This window comes from Tachyglossus aculeatus, chromosome 6 (assembly GCF_015852505.1).
Source record: "Tachyglossus aculeatus isolate mTacAcu1 chromosome 6, mTacAcu1.pri, whole genome shotgun sequence".
Taxonomy (NCBI): domain Eukaryota; kingdom Metazoa; phylum Chordata; class Mammalia; order Monotremata; family Tachyglossidae; genus Tachyglossus; species Tachyglossus aculeatus.
In genome coordinates this window covers 41,246,336-41,268,262 of record NC_052071.1, presented here as the reverse complement: position 1 = coordinate 41,268,262, position 21,927 = coordinate 41,246,336, and the positions used below count along the sequence as shown (strand labels likewise).

Genomic DNA, 21,927 nt, shown 5'->3' with positions numbered 1-21,927 from the left:
CTGTAATGGAAAACCCGAAGGGATCCTGTCAGTCAACAGTATTTACTGAGTGCTTACTGTGCACAGAGCACTGTATTCTGCCAAATGTTTAGTACAACAACAGACACATTCCCTGCACACGACAAGCTTACAGTCTAGAGGGGGTCCTGGTATAATTCCCACCTATATACTCTTCAAATCAATCATTTTTATTAAAGCACATACTATTCACAGAGCACTGTACTAAGCACATGGGAGAATATAACAAAATTAGTATAACAAGTTTACAGTTTAGAGGACAGTCTAGCTGTCCCAGGGCTTAGTACAATGCTCAGCATTCCATCAATGGTACTTATTGATCACTTACTGTTTATAGAGCACTGTTCTCAGCACTTGGGAAAGTGCAATACAACAGAGTTGGTAGACACAATCCCTACCCAAATGGAGTTTACAATGTAAGTACTATTATTAAGTAGTATGACTTACTATCTTTTTTATGGTGTTTGTTAAGTGTTTACTATGTTCCTGTCACTGTATTAAGACCTGGAGTAGAAACAAGTTAATCAGGCCAGACATAGTCCATGTCCCAACAATGAGGGGCACAGTCTTTATTCCCATTTTACAGACGAAGTAGCTGAGGCACAGAAAAGTGATTTTCCCAAGGTCACACAGCAGACAGGTCGCAGAGCCGGGATTAGAACCCAGGTCCATCTGAATCCCAGGCCCGTGCTCCATCCACGAGGCCGTGCTGCTTCTCCAGTTTGTAAACTCCTTGTAGGCAGGAACATGTCTACCAACTCCGATACTGTACTGTCCTGAGCATTTAGTACAGTACTCTGCACACTTTAAGTGCTCAATAAATACGGCAAACTGATTGATTGGCACTACTACTTCAGGCCTATATCACTTCAATTACCCAGGTGGGGTAAAAATGCTATGACCAGAATCGCCTGGGTAACTTTACAGACAAACACATCATACCACATATACAGTCTCTGTTAGCCTGACCAATCAGAAATGTCACTTAATAATTTTTGTCTAGGCTAAATGTGATAAGATATTCTGTAGCCCACTTCCACCCAAGGGAAAAATAACAAAAATAATACAGCTTGTTTGAAGACTAAAACACATTAAATTCACATTAAGATTATTTCAATATTTCTCTTACAATGTCTGGATTATTTTCCTCCACACTTTTCTAGCCATTTAATGTCCATGGGAAATAACAGGTTAGGATCAGGGACCTCCCTTTGATCTCATTTTCAGTAGGAGGCTGACATCATGACCCCTTCAGCTGCGACCCTTTAGATATCTTTTTAAACAGTGTGTTGTAGCCACAATCTCTTGTACTGTATTAACACAGTGCTAAGCACAGAGTAAGCACTTGAATGTTACAATCATAGTTACTGTAAGCTCATTGTGGGCAGGGAACGTGTCTGCCAACTCTGATATATTGCACTCTCCCAAGCACTTCGTACAGTTCTCTGCCCATAGTATGGGCTCAATAAATACCATTGACTGATAAGAGGCCTATGTTCACAGGACCATTTTTCATACTTCCCACTGTCTTTCCTTTACTCTTTCACTTTTTCCAATATATGGGTATACATTCTCAAAAGAATCCTTCGTTAAGGGAGAAATTGTGTTTGTACTTACACCTTATCCAATTTTATCTATTTTGGGCATACTGTGTGCAGAGCACCTTACTAAGCGCTTAGGAAAGTACAACATAACATAGTCAATTGTACTAAATGAGCGCTTACTGCATGTAAATCTTTGTACAAAGCGCTTGGAAGAGTACAACACAACAATAAACAGGCAACTTCCCTGCCCACAACAAACTTACAGTCTAGAGGGGGAAACAGACATTAGTAAAAAATAAACAAATTACAGATATGGACCTAAGTGCTGTGGGGGCAGGGGGGGGGAAATAATAAAGGGACATGGGCGAGAGGTTGGCAGCAAGATAGACAAGCTCGAGGTACAGTGAGAAGGTTAATATTATAAGAACTGGCAGACACATTCCCTGAGCCACAATGACTTCAGAGTCTGGGGAAGGGGTCACAGATTAGTGGGGGATTACCCAGAGCGCAGGTGTCTACCAAATCCTCACCGGTCTCAATCAATCAATGCCATGTGAGTGCTTACTGTGTGCAGAGCACCGTACGAAGTATTTCAGAAAGTACAACAAAGTAGCCACATTCCCATCCCACTACAAGCTTACAGTCCAGAGATCGCCATCCAGGCAGACATGCCTTGCCAGAAGAATGATCCCTAATTTCTTAATAGTGTGCTGGCCAAAATACATAAAGAAAACATGCTTTATATTAGAACTGGCTATAGTCTCCTATGAGAAGCAGCATGGCCTAGTAGAAAGAGCACAGGCCTGGGAGTTAGAGGACCCGAGTCTAAACCCGGCTCCATCAAGTGTCCACAGTGCAATCTCGGGCAAGTCACTTAACTTCTCTGTGCCTCAGTTACCTCATCTGTAAAATGGGGTTTAAGACTGAGCCCCATGTGGGACATGGACTGTGTCCAGCCTGATTATCCTGTTTCTACCCAGTGCTTAGTGATTGGCATATGATAATGTTTAACAAATACCATTTTTTAAAAAGTCTCTCCTTCCTATTTCCTCATTTTTCCCCTCCACTTATATTCTCCTCCAAAGCCCTCCTAACTTTCTCTGTTATTCCTCTTGGACTTTCCTGTTGCATTTAATACCACCACACCACCTTCAAACTCTTAAACACCTCAGCTTGGAACTGGAAACCTCTTTGGTTCTTCTACCTCTGTGCCTACTCCTTTGCTGGTTTCTTCCCTTATCCCTCTTCCTCCAAGCCCGAGGCTCTTTGCTCATCTCCCTCATCTCCTTGGCTGAGGCAGGAGGGAGGGAGGGAGAGTGAGGGAAGACAGGTGGATCCTATCACATGGTTACAATTATCAGTGTATTTAGAGAGCCATCCCACATCTCCATCCCTTTATTTTTTCTTGTACCAAAGACACCTCCCCTTGGAAGTCCCATGGTTTTGAGGAAGATTCCCTTGTTGAAAAATCATCCTCAATCATCGTTGCTTTAGAGGAAGCCCTACTTCCAGCTGTGGCTCATTTAAGGATCTGAACAGAAGTCTGAAGTGGATCTGAAGTAGCAAGATAGAGTAGCAGATAGAGCACCAGGCCGGGAGTCAGAAGGAACTGGGTTCTCATTTCAACTCAGCCATCTGTCTGCTTGGGTGAGTCACTTCACTCCTCCGTGCTTCAGTTAACTCATCAAATGGGAATTGAGACTGTGAGCCCCATGTGGGACAGGGAGTGCATCCAACCTGATTTGCTTGATTTCCTCCCAGGGTTTAATACAGTGTCTGGTACATAGTAAGCGCTAAATACCCCAATTATTATTACCATTATAAAGTTCCAGACTGAAGCTGAATGATCTTATCTTGGGCCAGTCCTGGCTGTGGGGCTCCTGGGAAAAGAGCAGTAGAAGATTGGCAAGGAATGCCGTGGGGTGACCGTGGACTTAACTCCCCCCTCTACCGAAGGGAGCTGAAATGAGAGAGCCAGTGTCTGTTTAAAATTGGAGAAAACTGGACATTTTGCAGTTGCTGTTAGGAGTGAGCAAGATAGAGGCTGTGCCAAATTGGCCTGAGACCAAGAACCCAGAAGCAAGGACAGAAAGGGCCAACAGGCTGAGTAGAATCCTGGTGTTGCCAATTTAAAGGGTACGGATGAACTGCACACTAATCACATTTGAAAAGAACTTGGACCACCCAGAGAAGCAGATGCCAGCAGTAAGAAAGACAGCACAGATAAGTGCACCATGACCAGAGGGGCCAAGGAAAAGGAAATCTTTGAAAGAAGCAATGTGGTGTAGCAGAAAGAGCATGGGGATAGGAGTCAGGAGACCTGGGTTCTAATCCCAGTTCCGTCACTAGCCTGCTGTGGGACCTTGGGCAAATAACTTAACTTCTCTGGTCCTCATTTTCCTCATCCGGTGATTAAATACCTGTTACCCATGTGGGACAGGAACTATGTCTGATAATCTTGTATCTACCCTACTGCTTAAGCAGTTATATGCCACAGTTAACATTCATTCAAGCAACATATAGAAACGGTCCCTACCCAACAACGGGTTCACAGTCTAGAAGGGCTCACAGTCACAAGGTTCATAACCAAGACGATGATCTCAAGGGAATTACCACAAATCTTAAGGGATGGTGGGAAATAAACATGAAGAAGGAAGAAGAGTGTTTGTTTGTTTAACTTCCTGCAAAAAGACTCCAATGTTTCTTTTGGGGTTTTTTATGGTATTTGTTAAGCACTTACTCTGGGACAGACACTGTTCTAAGCACTGGGAGAGATACAAGCTAATCAGGTTGGACACAGTCCATGTCCCACAGGGGAATCGGTCTTAATCACCATTCTACAGATGAGGGAACTGAGGCACAGAGAAGTCACTTGCCCAAGGTCACACAACAAAGTAGCAGAGACAGGATTAGAACTCAGGTCCTCTGACTCTTAGGCCCATGCGCTATCCACTAGACCGATGTTAATGAAGATATCCTAGTAGACCAGGCCAGGACTCCCTTGGAAATTACAACTTCCCTGAAAACTGATTGGTCCGAAGAGAAAAAGGCCAGGGCCGTGGGGACACTGAAGAGGAAACTCTTAGAATAAACCAAACTGAACTATGGTCTGAGCAATCTATGATGTGCATTGATGGGGGGGAGGGGGGAATTCCAGCCCAAAAATTTGCCAGTGAGAAGTGGCAAAATAAGCAGGTAATAATAAAAAGAATATAAATGATAGTGGCATTTGTCAAGCACTTACTACTTTTTTACAGTACTTACGTGCTTCCTATGTGCCTATGTGTTTAGTACATAGGAAGCACAGTACTAAGCACTGGGGTAGATTCAAGATAGTCACGTTGGACACTCTCCCCGTCCCAACTCACAGCGTAAAGAGGACAGAGGGAAAGGGAGAGGAAGAGGGAAAGAGAATGAGAGAACAGGTAGCTTTTCCCCTCTACACTGTAAACTCGTGGTGGGTAGGGAACATGCCTACCAACTTGGTTGTATTAACTAATCAGACCCTAACACAAATATTAAGGGTTTGATTTTTTTTGATGGTTAAACTCTGAATTGTATTTTCAGATGCTTACCTGCGTGTTCCACAATATGTGTGTTCAACAGTTAGAGATGCAGCATGGCCTAGGGACAGAGCACAGGCCTGGAAGTCAAAGGACCTGGGTTCTAATCCTGACTCTGCCACCTTCCTGCTGTGTGACCTTAGGCAAGTCACTTCACTTCTCTGGGCCTCAGCTGCCTCATTTGAAAAGTGAAGATTAAGACTGAGAGCCCCAAGTGGGACATGGACTTTGTCCAACCTGTTTAGCTTGTATCTAGCCCAGCACTTAGTACAGTGCCTGGCAACTAGTAAACACTTAACCAGCCTGATGAAATAGCAGCATGCCAATGAGACCCTTCTTCACTAGCTGTGGTGAGGTTGCAGAAATGAATTATCCCTTCTGAACACCACCAAAGCTACCTCATTAAGTGTGAAAGTACAGCAAGACCCTAAGGGTAGAAAGATATTGCAAATGTATGTAACTTGTTTTGGTTTCATTTAGTGTATGTCCCGAGGGTGGAAAGGATGAACCCCACAAACAAAGAATTAAAATTTCTAGGGGAGAGGATGGAAAAGAAGAAGCAAAGTGTTATTTTAATCTTAGCTACCAAACCAATTACCTTCTGGGATATCTCACCAGTCCTACCAATTAACACTAAGGTATCAGAGACCGAAATCCCATCTCCAACCTAGACTATTCTGATTGAAAAACATCACACCACTGCTCTATTGCTATGACCAAACCATCAGCAAGATACAAGACTGCATCAGTTTCTCTCCACACTCATCTGTGGAAGCAGCATGGTCTACTGGAAAGAGCACAGGTGTAGGAGTCAGACGGTGTGGGTTCTAATCCCGGTTCTGCCACATGTCTGCTGTGTGACCTTGGGCAACTCATTTCATTTCTCTGAGCCACAGTTTACTCATCTGTGAAATGGGAATTAAGACTGTGAGCCCCACATGGGACAAGGACTACGTCTAACCCAATTACCTTGTATCTATCCCAGCTCTTAGAACAGTATTTAGCATATAGTAAGCACTTTAAAAACACCACAATTATTATTATGGAATAAACCATGGTAGAAGCATCAGTTCCAATGCTCTTCCCCCACAGAGTACAATATAAAAATAAACAGCTTCTAAAGCCCTTTCTCTTTTATTTTAATCTTGTTTGTTAAGTGCTTACTATGTACCAGGCACTGTACTAAGTGCTGGGGTGGATTCAAGATAATCAGGGTAGACATAGTCCATGGCCCATATGAGGCTCACAGTCTTAATCCCCATTTTACAGATGAGGTAACAGACACAGAGACTTTGTGATTTGCCCAAGGTCACACAGATAAGTGGCAGAGCCGGGGTTAGAACCCAAGTCCTCTGACTCCCAGGCCCGTGCTCTTTCTACTAGACCACACTGCTTCTTCTGTGTAAAATGCTGGTGTTTTACAACAAAGCGTGTCCTTAAAGTGTACAAATGCACTTTATTATTCGCCAAGGAAAAGGCCACCACCATACACCTATAGCAATGGGAGAGTGGAAGATATCACTTTTCTAAATATGGTTGGATGTCCCCCAAGGAAACTGCAAAACTATGATTCAACTTCAGACCTAAGAGAAGCTAAGAAACTATTCCTATCCTTTGACATTTTGACCACAATTCCTACTTCAAATAGGGGTGGTAGTGAATAATGAGAAAATAAAATCAATTTGCATTTAGGATCCTAAACCCTTCTTTACTTTAAAAAAATATAATAGTAGTAGTAATAATAATAGTGATAAGCATTCATTCATTCTATCATTTATTGAGAGCTCACCGTGTACAGAGCACCAAACTAGGTGCTTGGGAGAGTACAATATAACAGTAAATATACACATTCCCTGCCCACAATGAGCTTGTGTGCCAAGCACTGTTCTAAGCACTGGAGTAGATACAAGGTAATCATGTCAGACACAGTCCCTACCCGACATGGACTCACAATCTAAGCAGGAGGGAGTAGGATTTAATCCCCATTTTACAGAAGCACAGAGAAGTTAAGTGACTTCAGAGATCCACTGACTAAAGGAGAAGATTGTGGTTTGCTGAAGAAGCCTTCTAGATTGTGAGCTCTTTGATGGGTAAGGATTGTCTCTATTTGTTGCCGAACTGTACTTTCCGAGCACTTAGTACAGTGTTCTGCACACAGTAAGTGCTCAAATACGATTGAATGAATGAATGAATGAATGAAAGGCCCAGTGGTAGATTCTTTTGAGCAGCTTGGAGAGTACAATATTCCAGAGTTGGTAGACACGTTCCCCTCCCACATTGAGTTTACAGTATAGAACACCCCAAAGTCCTTTCCTTTTTTTTTTTTTATGGTGTTTGTTAAGCGCTTGCTATGTGCCACGCACTGTACTTCAATATAATCAGGTTGGACACACACCATATCCCACAAGAGGCTCACAGTTTCAATCCCCATTTTTACAGATGAGGTAACTGAGGCAGAGAGAAGTGAAGTCACCTGCCAAAGATCACACAGCAGACAAGTGGTGGAGCCGGTATTAGAACCCAGGTCCTTCTGACTTCCAGGCCTGTGCTCTATCCACTAGGCCACACTAATCTGTCCCCTGGAAGCTTATCCCTTGCCTCTCAACTCCTGAAAGTTTTGTCGCCTTATCCACAGAGCCATGATCCTGGCTCTCACAGACAATCTGAGAAGGAAGAGAGAAAATGTTTTCATGCTTCCATAGGAATCTTTGCATTTATGGGTCTATATACATATGTTGGAAGAATGAGTAACAACCACATCTTTAAGCTGAAATAATCACTGCAAAACTTCAAGGCAACTCTAATGGAAATTCTTGCTAGCCAGGGTAAAATGAGCATGATTATTGTTCTAGTACATTTCTTGAGAAGAGACCACCAATCTAACCTCACAAAGAACTGCTCTGCTGCTATCTTGGCTGTACAGCCAGACTCTCACTTGTAGCATTCCCCACAAAGCGGCTTGCTTTTTAGCAGAAATCTGATAATTATTTATCTCTTCATTTTCAGCATTCTAAACAGGGGTGAATCATGTTTATTTTTCTTTGGGAAATGTTTCCTGTTTCATTCCCTGAAGCCTGGCATGGGGGATTGGGGGTGGGGGATGGTGAGGGGAAGAAGGGGTGATCACAGACTCTTTGTGAGTCAGAAATGCAACCCTGTCATTAAAACACAAGGACGAATAAGTAAAGAACATGGCACAGTGGAACTGTGAGGTCATTTCCATTCTCTGAGTATTGGTTAGGTCATTATCTGAATTGGATTCCCCCATTTGGGGCTCTAAAATTGATATTTGATATGAAGAACTTGGTAAGCTTGTTGTGGGCAGGGAATAAGTCTACCAACTGTTATATTGTTCTCTCCCAAGTGGTCAGTACAGAGCTCTGCACACAGTAAGCGCTCAATAAATGCCATTGAGTGGATCTAAGAGACTACAAAAAATGATAGGTTTAGAAAACAAGGAATATGTCTACCAACTCTGTTATTTGTTCATCTGTGCTTTGGGGCTGAGGGTGGGGTGAATAAAGGGTTCAAATCTAAATGCAAGGACAACATAGAAGGGAATGGGAGAGAGGAAATGAGTGTCCAGTATGGGAAGGCCTCTTGGAGGAGATGTGCCTTTAATAAGTTTTTGAAAATGGGGAGAGTTGTCATCTGAGGGATATGAAGAACGAGGGGATTCCAGGGCAGAGGCAGGATGTGGACAAAAGGTCAGCGGCAAAATAAGTGAGCTCAAGGTACATTGAGTAGGTTGGCAATACAGAAGCGATGTGGGGGCTGGGACCTGGGATGGAATAGGAAATCAGGAAGGTAAGGTAAAAGGGGGCAAGGCGATTGAGTGCTTTAAAGCGGGTGGTTTGCATCAAACTGAAACTGCTGAGGTGGGTGGGAAACCACTGGAGGTTCTTGAGGAATGGCAAAATATGGACTAAACATTTTTACAGAAAAATTATCTAAGCAGCAGAGTGAAGTATGGACTGGAGGGGGAAGAGACAGGAAGAAGGGAGGTCAGCAAAGAAACTGATGCAGTTATCAAGGCAAGATAAGGTTAAGTGCTTGGATTAACATTGCAGCAGTTTGTATGGAGAGGAAAGGATGGATTTTAGCAGTGTTGTAAAGGTTGAACCCACAAGATTTGGTGACAGATTGAATATGAGGGTTGAATGAGAGAGATGAGTAAAGGATAATGCCAAGGTTAGGGGCTTTTCAGACAGGAAGGTGCTGTTTATATGAAAGTCAGGGGGAAGACAGGGTTTAGGTGGAAAGATAGAGCTCTGTTTTGGACATAAGTTTGAGCAACACGCCAACCACTGGGATAGTTACGAGGCAATCAGATCTGCCCCTGCCCCATATGGGCTCACCAGTCTCAGTGAGAGAAGGAATGGGAAGTGAATCCCCATTTTACAGATGAGGAAACTCAGGCCCAGAGAAGTTTAGCGACTTTCCCCAGGTCACCCAGCAGACAAGTGGCAGAGTTGGGATTAGAGCCCAGCTCTCCTGATTACTAGACCACACTATTTCAAAATAGCTTCATTAAGCTATTACTTCTTGCCTACGTAGGTCTCTGACAAGACCTACGATTTCCAGGCAGGGCTGAAAAGGCCCAAAATGGTGACTGTTCAAATCTGTTGGCTCACAGAAGCCTTACCCCTCCTCATCCTCCCCTCCACTAAAATCTCCACCCACTTTAGGTTCCCTTTGCCTCCTTGGGTTTGGAGACATTGACCAAGGGTCCTGGAGCTGGCACCAGAGACCCATTGGCACAAGCATCTTTGTGGCCAACTGGAAGCCATTTATTACTTCAACCCTAGAGAAGCAGCGAGGCCTTGGGGAAAGAGCATAAACTTCAAAGTCAGAGGACCTGGGTTCTAATCCTGACTGCCACTTGCTTGTTGTGTGATCTTGGACAAGTCACGTTACTTCCCCATGCCTCGGTTTTCTCATCTGTAAAATAGGGATTCAATGCCTGTTCTCCCTCCAACTTAGTCTGTGGACCCCCCCCACCCCACCCCCGTGGGACAGGGACTGAATCCAACCTAACTTGTATATACCTCAGCACTTAGATCAATGCTTGGTGCATAGTAAGCACTTCACAAGTACCATAAAAAAAAAACCCACTCAGACACACACCACCTCCTGGGTAAAAGCATGACCTGGCTGTGGTATATTAAAAAAACTCAGTTGTGGAGACATTTTCAGGGAATTGTGTTGCCTGGCATACTCAGAGTTTTACACTAATATTTAACTTTTTTGGTATTTGTTAAGCACGTACTATGTTCCAGGCACTGTACTAAGTGCTGGGATAGACAAAAGCTAATCAGGACACAGCCCCTGTCCATATGGGGCTCACAGTCTTAATCCCCATTTTACAGGTGAGGTAACTGAGGCACAGAGAAGTGAAGTGGCTTGCCCAACATCACACAGCAGACAACTGACGGAGCCCAAATTAGAACCCAGATCCTGCTGACTCCCAGGCACATGCTTCTCATGTATAGAACAAAAACTATGCAAAAAACAAACAAAAAAATAGGTAGTCAGTATGAGGGAAAAGAAAAGGAAGAGAGGTATAAGTGCAAAAACGTAACAAGTCATCCTATAATCAGGTGACTTTTTACATGTATAAACAGCACTGGAGCAACCAACGTGCATAAGCAAAGTTCAGACCCAGAAATTAGGAGATTTCAGAAAATGTCTTGCACTCTATCTGCTCCAGACTGAAGACTCACTCAAATCAGAATCCAGGCAGATAGGAATCCCGCGTGCAAGCACATTCCATTCAGCTGGAACCATGAGCACACCTCCCAGTCCCTCTCCAAAAAGCTGGAGAGAAAAAAAACAAGACAATCCACAGTTTTGGTTGCCAAAGCAGCAACCTGGACAGCGAGGCCTGACACCAGCCTGCTGCCTATCAACTCGGCACCTCTTATTCATTCATGGAGGCACCCAGGGTGCTCCCAAGGGAACACAGTCAACAGTATTTATTACGTGCTTACTGTGTTCAGAGCACTGTACTAAACACTAGGGAGAGTACAATATAATAATAAACAGACCCATTCCCTGCCCACAATGAGCTTAGACACAGGGTGCTCCCAAGGGAACTCCCTCCCTCCCAGTGAACAGTATCTCTAATCTACCTCCTATCACCTTACCAGGCCTAGATTTCTCTTGCCAGTTCCCATAAAACCCTCCCGCTACGTCTCTGCCACCAAAAGCCAGTCATATTTTAGGCCTGCTGCCCAATACTCATTAAGCCCCCCACCAGTTTCCTTTTAAGTCCGGGCCTGTGGCCACCCGCTTCTCTTCACTGCTGATCTAAGACCTGGTCTCCAAATCTTTCGGAAAATAGGAAACCAAGATCTCTGGCACTTTCCATTTTAAAGATGATCCAAAGTGCTTTGCAACCCAGCAAACTCCCCGGGGTCTCACTTAACAGCTTTTCCAGGATGGTGGCGGCTCAGTCATTGCTAAATTGTCCCTAGGGAAGAAAGAGGACTATCGGCAGCACTAGAATTTGGATCCTCCTAGTTGTCCACCCCAAAGTGCTGGGCCCCCACTATCCTTTGGGAGGTCCTAGAGGGCCCATCTAACGCTGCTGATATACGGACAAAACACAGCGATCTAGTAAATAACAAGGGAAACCTCAATAAGGTCAATCATTAGCTTCCTACTGTGTATTCTGCTCATTAATCAGTGCAACTAACAGAGTGGCTCATTTATAATAGATGACAGTACACCAGGAGTCTCATTAAACTGCACCATGTAAAATCATTCTCCCCCTAAAATATAAATAAAGAGCAGGTTTATGACCTAGCCAGGAGTACCATCTTCCACTTCATACAAACGGTTCGAGTAAATAGGCTTAATTCATTCATTCATCGTATTTACTGAGTGCTTACTGTATGCAAAGTACTGTGCTAAGTGCTTGGAAAACATAATACAGCAATAAACAAAGACAATGCATGTCCACACCGGGTAGTAGCTAGACTTCAGCAGTGATGAGAAGCAGTATGGCCTAGTGGACAGAGCAAAGGACTAGGAGTCGGAAGGATCTGGGTTCTAATCCTAGCTCCGCTACTTGCCTGCATTGTGCCTTAGTTACCTCATCTGTAAAATAGAGATTAAGACTGTGAACCTTACGTGGGACAAGGACTGTGTCCAACCTGATTAGCTTGTATCTACCCCCAGTGCTTAGTCCAGTGCCTGGCACATAATAAGCACTTAAATACCAAGAAAACATTTTTAAAAAGATTAAGATCTGGTACATCATCCAAATGAAATGAAGGACATTTCTCCCTGCTTAAAAGGACTTCTATGGCTGACAGTGCCTCCACACTCTTAGTTGGTAAGTCGATAGGCAGAGAGCTCTAAAGACGCTTGGTCAAATTGCTCCACTGGCAATAATTCTGTTCCTGTTATTTCCAAGGGACCTCAGAACTTAGAAGCAGACATCACAGCAGGTCTCTGTCTCTGTCAGCGAGTCAGACTGTCCTGGTCAAAAAAGCCAGTTGGGGAGCAAAGACTTGCTTCCTTTGCTGCATCTTTTCGGTCAAAACTGGATTATCATACCAAACTTCTCCACAAAATAGGGAGAGAGATCTCTTTAGACTACGTAAAGCCAACTGTCCCCTCTTAGGGTCTCACTTGGAGAGTTTCAGTACTCTACCAGTCCAAACCATGGGAGGGCCAGTCAAGCAGAGGTCTACCCATTCCATTCCTAGCTTGACCAGGGGCTAGTGAGTGGAAGGCAATCTGCTTCAAGGCTAAATTTACCAGTGTTGGGCAGCAGCAGCATGAGAGAGAGTCGAGGACGGAGACTCAAGTTGACTGTGAGGAAGGAGGCAATGGTAAACCACTTCCGTATTTTTAATCAAGAAAACTCTATGGATATACTACCAGAATGATTACAGATGGAGGTGGAGTGTTCTGGGAGAAACGTGTCCATGACATCGCTATGGGTCGGAGACGACAACAGCATAAGACAAGAAAATCAACTGTACATTCCATTATTTATTTGGATTCTACTGTTGTAAATTCTGGTTATGTCCATCTTCCCCAATGGGAGTGTACGTTCCTTTGGGGGAATGGATTGGCTCTCGTGCTTCTGTTGTTCTTTTCTAAGCACTTAATAAATAAGCAGCATGGCTAGTGGAAGCAGCCCAGGACCAGGAGTCAGAGGACCTGGGTTCTAATCCCAGCTCCACCACTTGCCAGCTGTGTGACCTCGGGCAAGTCACTTAATGTCCCTATGGCTCCATTTCTTCCATCTGCAACCTGTTCTCCCTCCTGCTTAAACTGTGAACCCAATGTGGAACCTGATTATCTTGTATCTACACCAAGACTTAGCATGGTGCTTGGGACATGGTAAGTGCTTAGCAAAAACCACAATTACTATTATTATTAATAAGGAAAATCAGGAAATACCTTACTGAGGAAATTCCATGGCCTTAGAATCATCGAAAAATCCCCTTAGGTAATGATCAGGATTTGGGCACAAAGTCCCAACTAACCACTCCTCAGTAATACATATTTTACAAGGCTTTTCCAGTTGGCTGGCAAAGGAAAAACCTACAAGTCTGCTCACAAAATACCACTGCTAACAAATGAGCCCAAGTCCAAGACACCTGTTCTGATTCAATCTAAGCCTCCACCTTTGACCTCTGTTACTATAATGGTCTAATCAGGTGAACTCTATTTTTAAACTAAAATTGGTCCTAAATGCAGGAGTAAAACAAAGAGGCATGAAAATGGTTCCTCCTGGTTTTCAGATTCACTTGGGGATCTCTATGTATCTAACAGTCTGGTAATGAGAGACTGTGCTTGTTGACAGCATCTTTGTCAATAATGTCATCCAGAACCTCAATCCCTAGTCCCCTTTATGAGTTGACATTCAAAATGCTAAATCCCCAATCTTCCTCCCGACCACACCCCTGACAGGTTGCTTCCCAGCTCTTTTTCCATGGACCCAAAAAAAGAGCCATTACACTGGAAAAATAGCATTAGATCAGACACTGTGAAAACCAAGCTGTTTTAAGTCTCATGAGTTTCCATCATTTCCTAACCATGAGTTGCTTACATTATTCAACAGCTATGCACGCACACACCTTCTGACCCACCATATCCCTCATATATATATACATACACACACACATATTATATACATCCCTAATTACAGAAGGCCAGGAGGGAGTTGCAGCTTTGCAAGAGGTCTGGTCAAGGCCTAGTGAGAGAAAAAGGCAAGAGGGAGTGGTCCTCATCACTGACATCCTTAAAGGGTTTGTTTTACTGCCTAATCTTCTTCATACCTGGCCTTAAAAATCTTCTGGCCTCAATTACCTGGACATTTCTAGCCAGAACGCACCCCCTATATTAGCCTGCTGTACCCGTGTAATCGAGGTCAAAGTGTATGTTAGGCCCGAATTGCCCAGATAATTGTAAATTACACGTAACACAAGCAAATCTTTACTGAGAGAAAATGCCACAGTCCCCTACCCGGCTTTCTCCTCTTATAAGTTCTCAAGAATACGAAAGCCTGATCTTCCAACATGGCCCAGCAATGATCTCAAAACCGATGCCATTAAAAATGGATCACTTCCTTTGTTTGGGTACAGAGTGAGGTAAGAGAAAGAGGATGGTGGTATTATGTAGCCCAAAGGATTCCCTTCAAGCCGTGTGCAGCATTTCTCAACATTCCTAAAAAAAAAAAAACTGGCACCCTGACACACACTCGCAGCCTGGCACCCGTCGATGACAGCACTGCTAATCTGTGTAATGTTGACAGCACAGCTTGGGTAATAGCAGTGTGTTTCATGCCTGCGAGGACCCCGGTGCATTGTATAGGCTGTCTGTTTTACTGTTCTACTCCACAGTAAATATTGGACATGGAATCACAGAATTATACAGCTGGAAGGGGCCCTGAGAGACCAGCTGGTCCAGCCCCGCCCCTGGCAACCAATCAATAGGTGGTATTTACTGAGTGCTTTACTGTGTGCCGACCAATGAACTAAGCACTTGGGAGAGTACTAAACAATAGAGTTGGTAAACATGTAAACATGCTCCCCCCCAACAGAGAACTTCCAATATTGGGGGGTGATGGGTCACATTCTCCAGGGCAGATGGCAGTGTCTTCCTTTTTTAAAAGTTCTCAGGGATGGAAATCACACAATCTCCCTCCAGCATCATTTAGGACGTACATTTTCCATTGGCCAATAAACCAGGAATGGACCCCAAGTCCTCTAGAGGTGGGAGGGAATGCTATCTATGCTCTTGGGTCTGTACCCCTCTAGCTTTTGGAAAATCATCTGACTCCCAGCCTCACCACATGTATGTACATATCCTTATGTTCTGCCACCTCTCCTGGTTTTATATATATATATATATATTAATACCTGTTTCCATCCTCTAAACTGTAAGCTCCTTGATGGCAGGTTCCGTGTCTAGCATGTAAGAGAAGCAGCATGGCATAGTGGCCTGGGAGTCAGAAGTTCATGGGTTCTAATCCCAGCTCTGCCACTTTGCTGTGTGACCTTAGGCAAGTCACTTCACTTCTCTGTGATTCAGTTACCTCATGAGTAACGTGTGGATTGAGACTTTGAGCTCCACATGGGGCAGGGACCATCCAACCTGATTTTCTTGTATTCGCCCCAGTGCTTAGTTCAGTGCCTGGCACCAAGTAAGCAAACATCATAATTATTAATTATTATTATTATTATTGCCAACTCTACTGTACTCTCCCAAGTGCATAGTTCAGGGCTCTGCATACAGTTAAGTGCTCAACAAATACCGCTGATTGACTGCTGAACCATTCATGTCACACCTAAGCAAAGAACACTGTCCATAAGAGCTTCCAGAACTCGATTTTAGGAGGGTCTGCCTGGTTAGTAGTTTTATCGCATAATCTATTTATTTAAAAAGGAACAGGGGTGATCCTTACCAAGAGAGAAAGGGCTAAAGTCCCCTACTTGGCTGCCTCATGACGCAAGTTCTTGAGAGGATGAAAGACTCATCTCCTTTGCACTTGGCCTAAAAAATACACAATATTCTCAATTACCTGGCTACTTTGTGGGAAGTAGCATGGTCTAAGGGAAAGATCGCAGGCCTGGGAGTCAGAGGACCTGGATTCTTACCCCAGCTCCACCTCTTGTCTGTGTGACCTTGGGCAAATCACTTTTCTGGACCTTAGTTTCCTCATCTGTAAAATGGGGATTCAACCCTTCTCCCTTTTATTTAAACTGTGAGCCCCAAGTGAGACAGAGACTGTGTCCAACCTGATTAACTTGAATCTACCTCAGTACTCAGAACAGTGCTCGACACATAGTGAGTGCTTGTTACAATAATAGTAATAATAATTTCAAGTGTGATAAACCCACATCATTGAGGCTAACCTTAATTTTAGGCCTAAATTATCCAGATACTTTGCTGGTGTAGGGAAAAAGGGGGAGGGGCAGAAAGAGGAAGGGGAGACACTATTTCCTTTCCAACCAAAAACCCCTCTAAATCAATGGTGTTTATCGAGCGCTTACTATGTGCAGCTCTCCTATGAATTGACACTTTGCCATGGCAGGAAAGTCTGCATCTGCTGATGAAGCTTAAAGCTATACCATATAGGGCTACCCATAATGGAAAGGTCTAAGCAGAAACATCAAAGTCGACTCGCCCATGCTGGACAGCAGCTGCATGGGAAAGAGTCAAAGGCGGATGTTTTGATCAAGTGATTGAAACACTGATCAAAGACAACAGCAGAGCCTCAAGTTTTTATTACGTGGAAGAAGGCAATGGTAAACCACTTCCTATCTTTACCGAAAAAATTCTATGGATCCACATACCAGAACGACTTTTATGACAGAAAATGGGATGTTCTGAAAAGGGTGCATCCATGGAGTCATTATGGGTCAGAAACAACTCGATGGCATTGAAGACTATGTGCAGAGCACTATACTAAGCACTTAGTGGAGTACAATATAACAAAATCCCATTTCCAGCCAGGGTGAAGCTGCAGCAGAGCAGCGGGCACATCTGTTTTCCAATAGCACCTTAGAATTTTTAATATTTTTAAACTGTCTAGTGGGCCTTGGGCTGAAATCTTGTAATTCCTGGAGGCTCTTTCATTGCCCAACCCAGGTGAATCTTGAAAACCTGAATTGCTGAATTTTTTTTCCTCTGTTTGTCCTTCAGGTTGTAAATTCCAGGGTCCATACCTTGTATTTTCCCCCTTACTACCACTCCTGGTGTTTGCCACCTAGTCAGAGGCAACTAATAAATGATATGAAATCACTCATACAAATGTTAGGTAAGTAACCTTCTACCTGCTTCTCCCTTCTTTCCTAAGGTGGAAGAAGTCCTTAGGTCTCCCTCTCTAGACTGTAAGCTCAATGTGGCCATGGAATGTGTCTACCAACTCTGTTATATTGTTCTCTTCCAAGTGTTTAGTACAGTGCTCTGCACAGGAAGCACTCAAATACAACTGACATTGTCAAAAGGTACAAAGAGGTGCCTGAGGTCTATCCACAGCCTTAATTAGGGGAAGGAAGACTGTCTCTCTCCTCCCTCCTTCTCTCTCACCTCCTGCCACATGGTTGCAGCAAAAATCCCGTATGTAACCCCAGCCTCAGAGCCCCAACGAGGGACATGGCTGGAAATGAGTCTTGGGAGGGGCCCCTAAGTACCTTCAAAAATAATCACTGTGGTACTTAGGTGCTTACTATGTGCCAAGCCACATGCCGAGCACTGGGATAGATCCAAGATAATCAGATTGGACACAGTTCTGTCCCACAAGGGGCTCGCAGTCTAAGTGTAATGGAGAACAGGCACTGAATCCCCATTTTACAGATGAAGAAACTGAGACCCAGATAAGTTAAATGACTTGTCCAAAGTCACACAGCAAGAAAGTGGTAGAGCCAGGATTAGAACCCAAATCCTCTTTCCATAAAGCCATGCTGTTTCTAAGATTGCCCAGCTCCCTCCTCTGGGATGCCCTTTCTGCCGTGCTTGCCCCTACATGTACAGCTTTTCCTGGACTAACTGTTCTCATACAAGGGTGTGTACACACACACACACACACACACACACACACACAGAGTAACCAGCTCACACTCCAGACACTATGGAGAATCCAAGACGGCAGCAAAAGTTGTGTGCCCCTCCTCACCTGGGGCGATGGCCCACTAGAAACCATTCCCCCTCCCCCTCCTCCCCCCGGCCCCCAAAGGAGGACGCAGGCAAAGGAGAGGGTTTGGAGAGCTAACCTTAATAGTTTCAGGAAATGTTAAGTACAAGAAACCAGGAAATTAAACAATACTCTGCTTTGACAGCAGCCGTTAAACATCGTGTTGTTAAAATAATTCCAGTTTGAAGACGAGACTGACTTTTTTTCCTACTATACGACTGACACGTTTTATTTTCAAAAATTAGAGGAATTCTCCATGAAAAAACATTAACCACTCTCCTGTTGGAACTAAATTCATTAGGATCAAAATGTCTACCTGTTCAAACACATACTAGCAAAAAATAGAATAAGCTGACCAATCCCCATCCATTTATTCTCAGATATCTAATGATCTCCAAGAAGTCTGAGGGGGAAAGAGTCTTCCTGGACTTTTCAGACTTCCCTCCTAAGATCTTGAATAGGAGACAATTAGTTCCTTGAAGCCATGGGCCTCTGCAGCTGCAGGTCACATAGGTTTTCTGCCCAGCCTAAGCCACCTGTGGAGGAAGGGGTGATATCCAGTGGCCCAGCTGGGTGACGAGTAGAAGTATCTCTTGGCAACATTCATTCATCCATTCAATCGTATTTATTGAGCGATTACTGTGTGCAGAGCACTGTACTAAGCGCTTGGGAAGTACAAGTTGGCAACATATAGAGACGGTCCCTACCCAACAGTGGGCTCACAGTCTAGAAGGGCTCCTAACACCCCTACCCCAGCCCAAACCCCTAAATGGTGCCACAAGTCAGGGTTTACACTTAGGTGAAGAGCCACTGTCAGAGACATTCTTCCCACTACCTACAATAACCAAAATAATGGCATTTACTCAGGTCTATGTGCCAAGCATTGTACTAAGTGACATAATCAAATCAGACACAATCTCTGATCCAAGGGGCTCACAGTCTATGGGGAATGAAGAGTTATTTAATCCCGATTTTACAGCTGAGGAAACAAGCCCAGAGAAGTTAAGTGACTTGCCCACGGTCACACAGCAGGCAAGTGGCAGAACCGGGATTTAACCCCAGGTCTGCTGTGACCCTAGACTGCCGCTCCAACCTATAGGGGCATCAGCCCTAATTCCCATTTGCACATACTCTTGCTCTTCCCCCATATGTGGCAAGGGATTAGGGACTGAATGGTTTTTCATAACTGACTTTTGCCTATTTTCACATGGGAAAAATGTATTTTTTTTTACCCTGACTCCCTTAAAATGCCCAGTGCCACTAACTAAAGAACTGAACTGGATTTTCCCCTTTCTTGAAGGATAAATTCAACTCAGTGGGAATACTTTCCAAGAGGATAGAAAGCTGAAAACACAAATCATCACCAAGTTCTGGTGTGTGACACCTTTGCCTCTGATAACCTCAATACATGAGGCTCTGTGCCCTTTCAGAAGAGGAGTGGTTAAAAAGAAAAAAAATGAAGCCCATTTTCGAATTTGGTTCACGACGGAATTTAAACATGTCACACTTTCTCCCGTGAAAGTTTGGATGACGGACTACCATACATTTGGTCTCAACTCATGAATACTTTTCTGAAGCAATAATTTCAAACCCACTGCAGCCCGAAAAAGGTCAGAAAATGGCAGTTAAATTATTTTGGAAAAAGTACCCTCAAGAGATGTGGTGAAAACAGGAGAAAATTATGGCTTATAAATTGGTCTTAAATATAAGACTACATGACACAGCATGAAGCAACATTTCAGCATCAGCTGTAAGAGCTGGGAATGAAACTGAGGAGTTTTTTTCCCCCCACATTCAATGGCAGCAGCCCTGGTAATAGAGAATAGAATCTGTAACCTTGGAACTCTAAAGGGAAAAAAAAAAAAGAGCTGTGAATCAACCCAAACCAAATGACCCTTTCTTCCTACCAAAAATGCATTCGTAAACACATTTCACAGCTAAGGTGACTCGGTTTTTTCTAAAATGAAAAAGGAAATGGGGGAAAATCCCAGCACCAGCCCTGCTACGAATCCTAGTTCGCCTCTCCTGACAGGAGGGAACCTGCTCTGTGCATAGGTAAGTTCCGTCGTCTCTCCTCTCTGACTAGCTGTGCTGGATTTCAGTGCTAGGCCAGAAATGCAGTACCCACACAGAGCCCAACGACAGGGTTGCTGCCCTGCCAGAAACGGGATCAAGTTTCGTCCAAGCTCCCAAACAGGCTGCTGTTTGTATTTCCAGCTTGCTGCAGTCACCAGGCCAAGCCCCGCACCCCCCTGAAAGGTTGGGGGGGAGGCTGGGACATTGGTGCAATAGGGATCCCGTGGGGATGTGGGCTACCTCTTTTGCAAAGACCCAGACCTTATTTTCTGCCCTCACGAGGGATGCCCTGGGCCCGGGCAACGAGAGACCGTAGGGCCCCGTCCCGCTCCGGGCAGACGCGAAGACGAACCGGGACGGTCCCCGGCGACTAGGGGACGGTCCGAGGCTACCAAGGCTGGTCGCCGGCTACCAGAGACCAGTCGCCGGTTAGCAGGAGCCGGTCCTTGACTACCAGGGCCAGTCCCCGGATACGAGGGGCCGGTCGCCGGTTAGCAGGGACCACGAGGGACCGGTCCGAGGCTAGCAGGGCTGGGTCCCGCGGCTCGGAGGGAGGTCGGGTCCGGGCTCCCCTCCGCCTCGCCCCCCGGGGGTCTGGGTCTGGCCGCAGGGCGGGCCCCGAACCGCTCGGCTCCAGTCTTCGCCCGCACCTGTGGGGGCCGAGTCCCGGACCCAGCACAAAGGGCGAGGGGTGGGGGGCAGCACAGTGTCCGGGGGGTGCCGGGGGAGGCAGGGGGCAACACAAGCCCGGGGCGGGGGGGCGGGGGTCAGCACAGGCCCGGGGGAGGGGGGGGGTCCAGCACAGGTTCGGGGGGGGCAGCAGAGGGTAGGGGCAGCACAGAACCCGGGGAGAGGGTGTCCAGCACAGGTTCGGGGGGGTCCAGCACAGGTTCGGGGGGGCAGGAGGGGGGTAGGAGCAGCACAGGACCCGAGGTGGGGGGTGTCCAGCACAGGCCCGGGGAGGAGGGGGGGAATCCAACACAGGTTCGGGGGGGGGGGGGCAGCAGGGAGTAGGAGCAGCACAGGAGCCGGCGGGGGGGGGGGGGGTCCAGCATAGGCCAGGGGGGCCACCAGGGGGTAGGGGCAACACAGGACCCGAGGTGGGGGGTGTCCAGCACAGGCCCGGGGAGGAGGGGGGGAATCCAACACAGGTTCGGGGGGGGGGGGGCAGCAGGGAGTAGGAGCAGCACAGGAGCCGGCGGGGGGCGTCCAGCATAGGCCAGGGGGGCCACCAGGGGGTAGGGGCAACACAGGACCCGAGGTGGGGGGTGTCCAGCGCAGGCCCGGGGAGGAGGGGGGATCCAACACATGTTCGGGGAGGAGGGGGAGGTCCAACACAGGTTCGGGGGGGGGGGCAGAAGGGGGTAGGGGCAACACAGGACCCGAGGTGGGGGGTGTCCAGCGCAGGCCCGGGGAGGAGGGGGGGATCCAACACATGTTCGGGGAGGAGGGGGAGGTCCAGCACAGGCCCGGGGAGGAGGGGGGGGGTGTCCAACACAGGTTCGGGGGGGAGGGCAGCAGGGGGTGGGGGTCCAGCACAGGTTCGGGGGGGTGTCCAACACAGGTT

The 21,927-nt window shown here is 45.8% G+C and overlaps 1 protein-coding gene and 1 non-coding gene across 2 annotated transcripts in view; one reads left to right on the top strand and one right to left on the bottom strand.

Annotated features, from left to right (window-relative positions):
• The window catches only part of MID2 (midline 2), a 248,190-nt gene that overhangs the window by 225,667 nt on the left and 596 nt on the right, over positions 1–21,927 (bottom strand). The window lies entirely within an intron of this gene.
• LOC119930289 lies at positions 12,746–12,882 on the top strand. Its single transcript, XR_005451770.1, has one exon. It is a non-coding gene; the product is annotated as a small nucleolar RNA SNORA7 (small nucleolar RNA).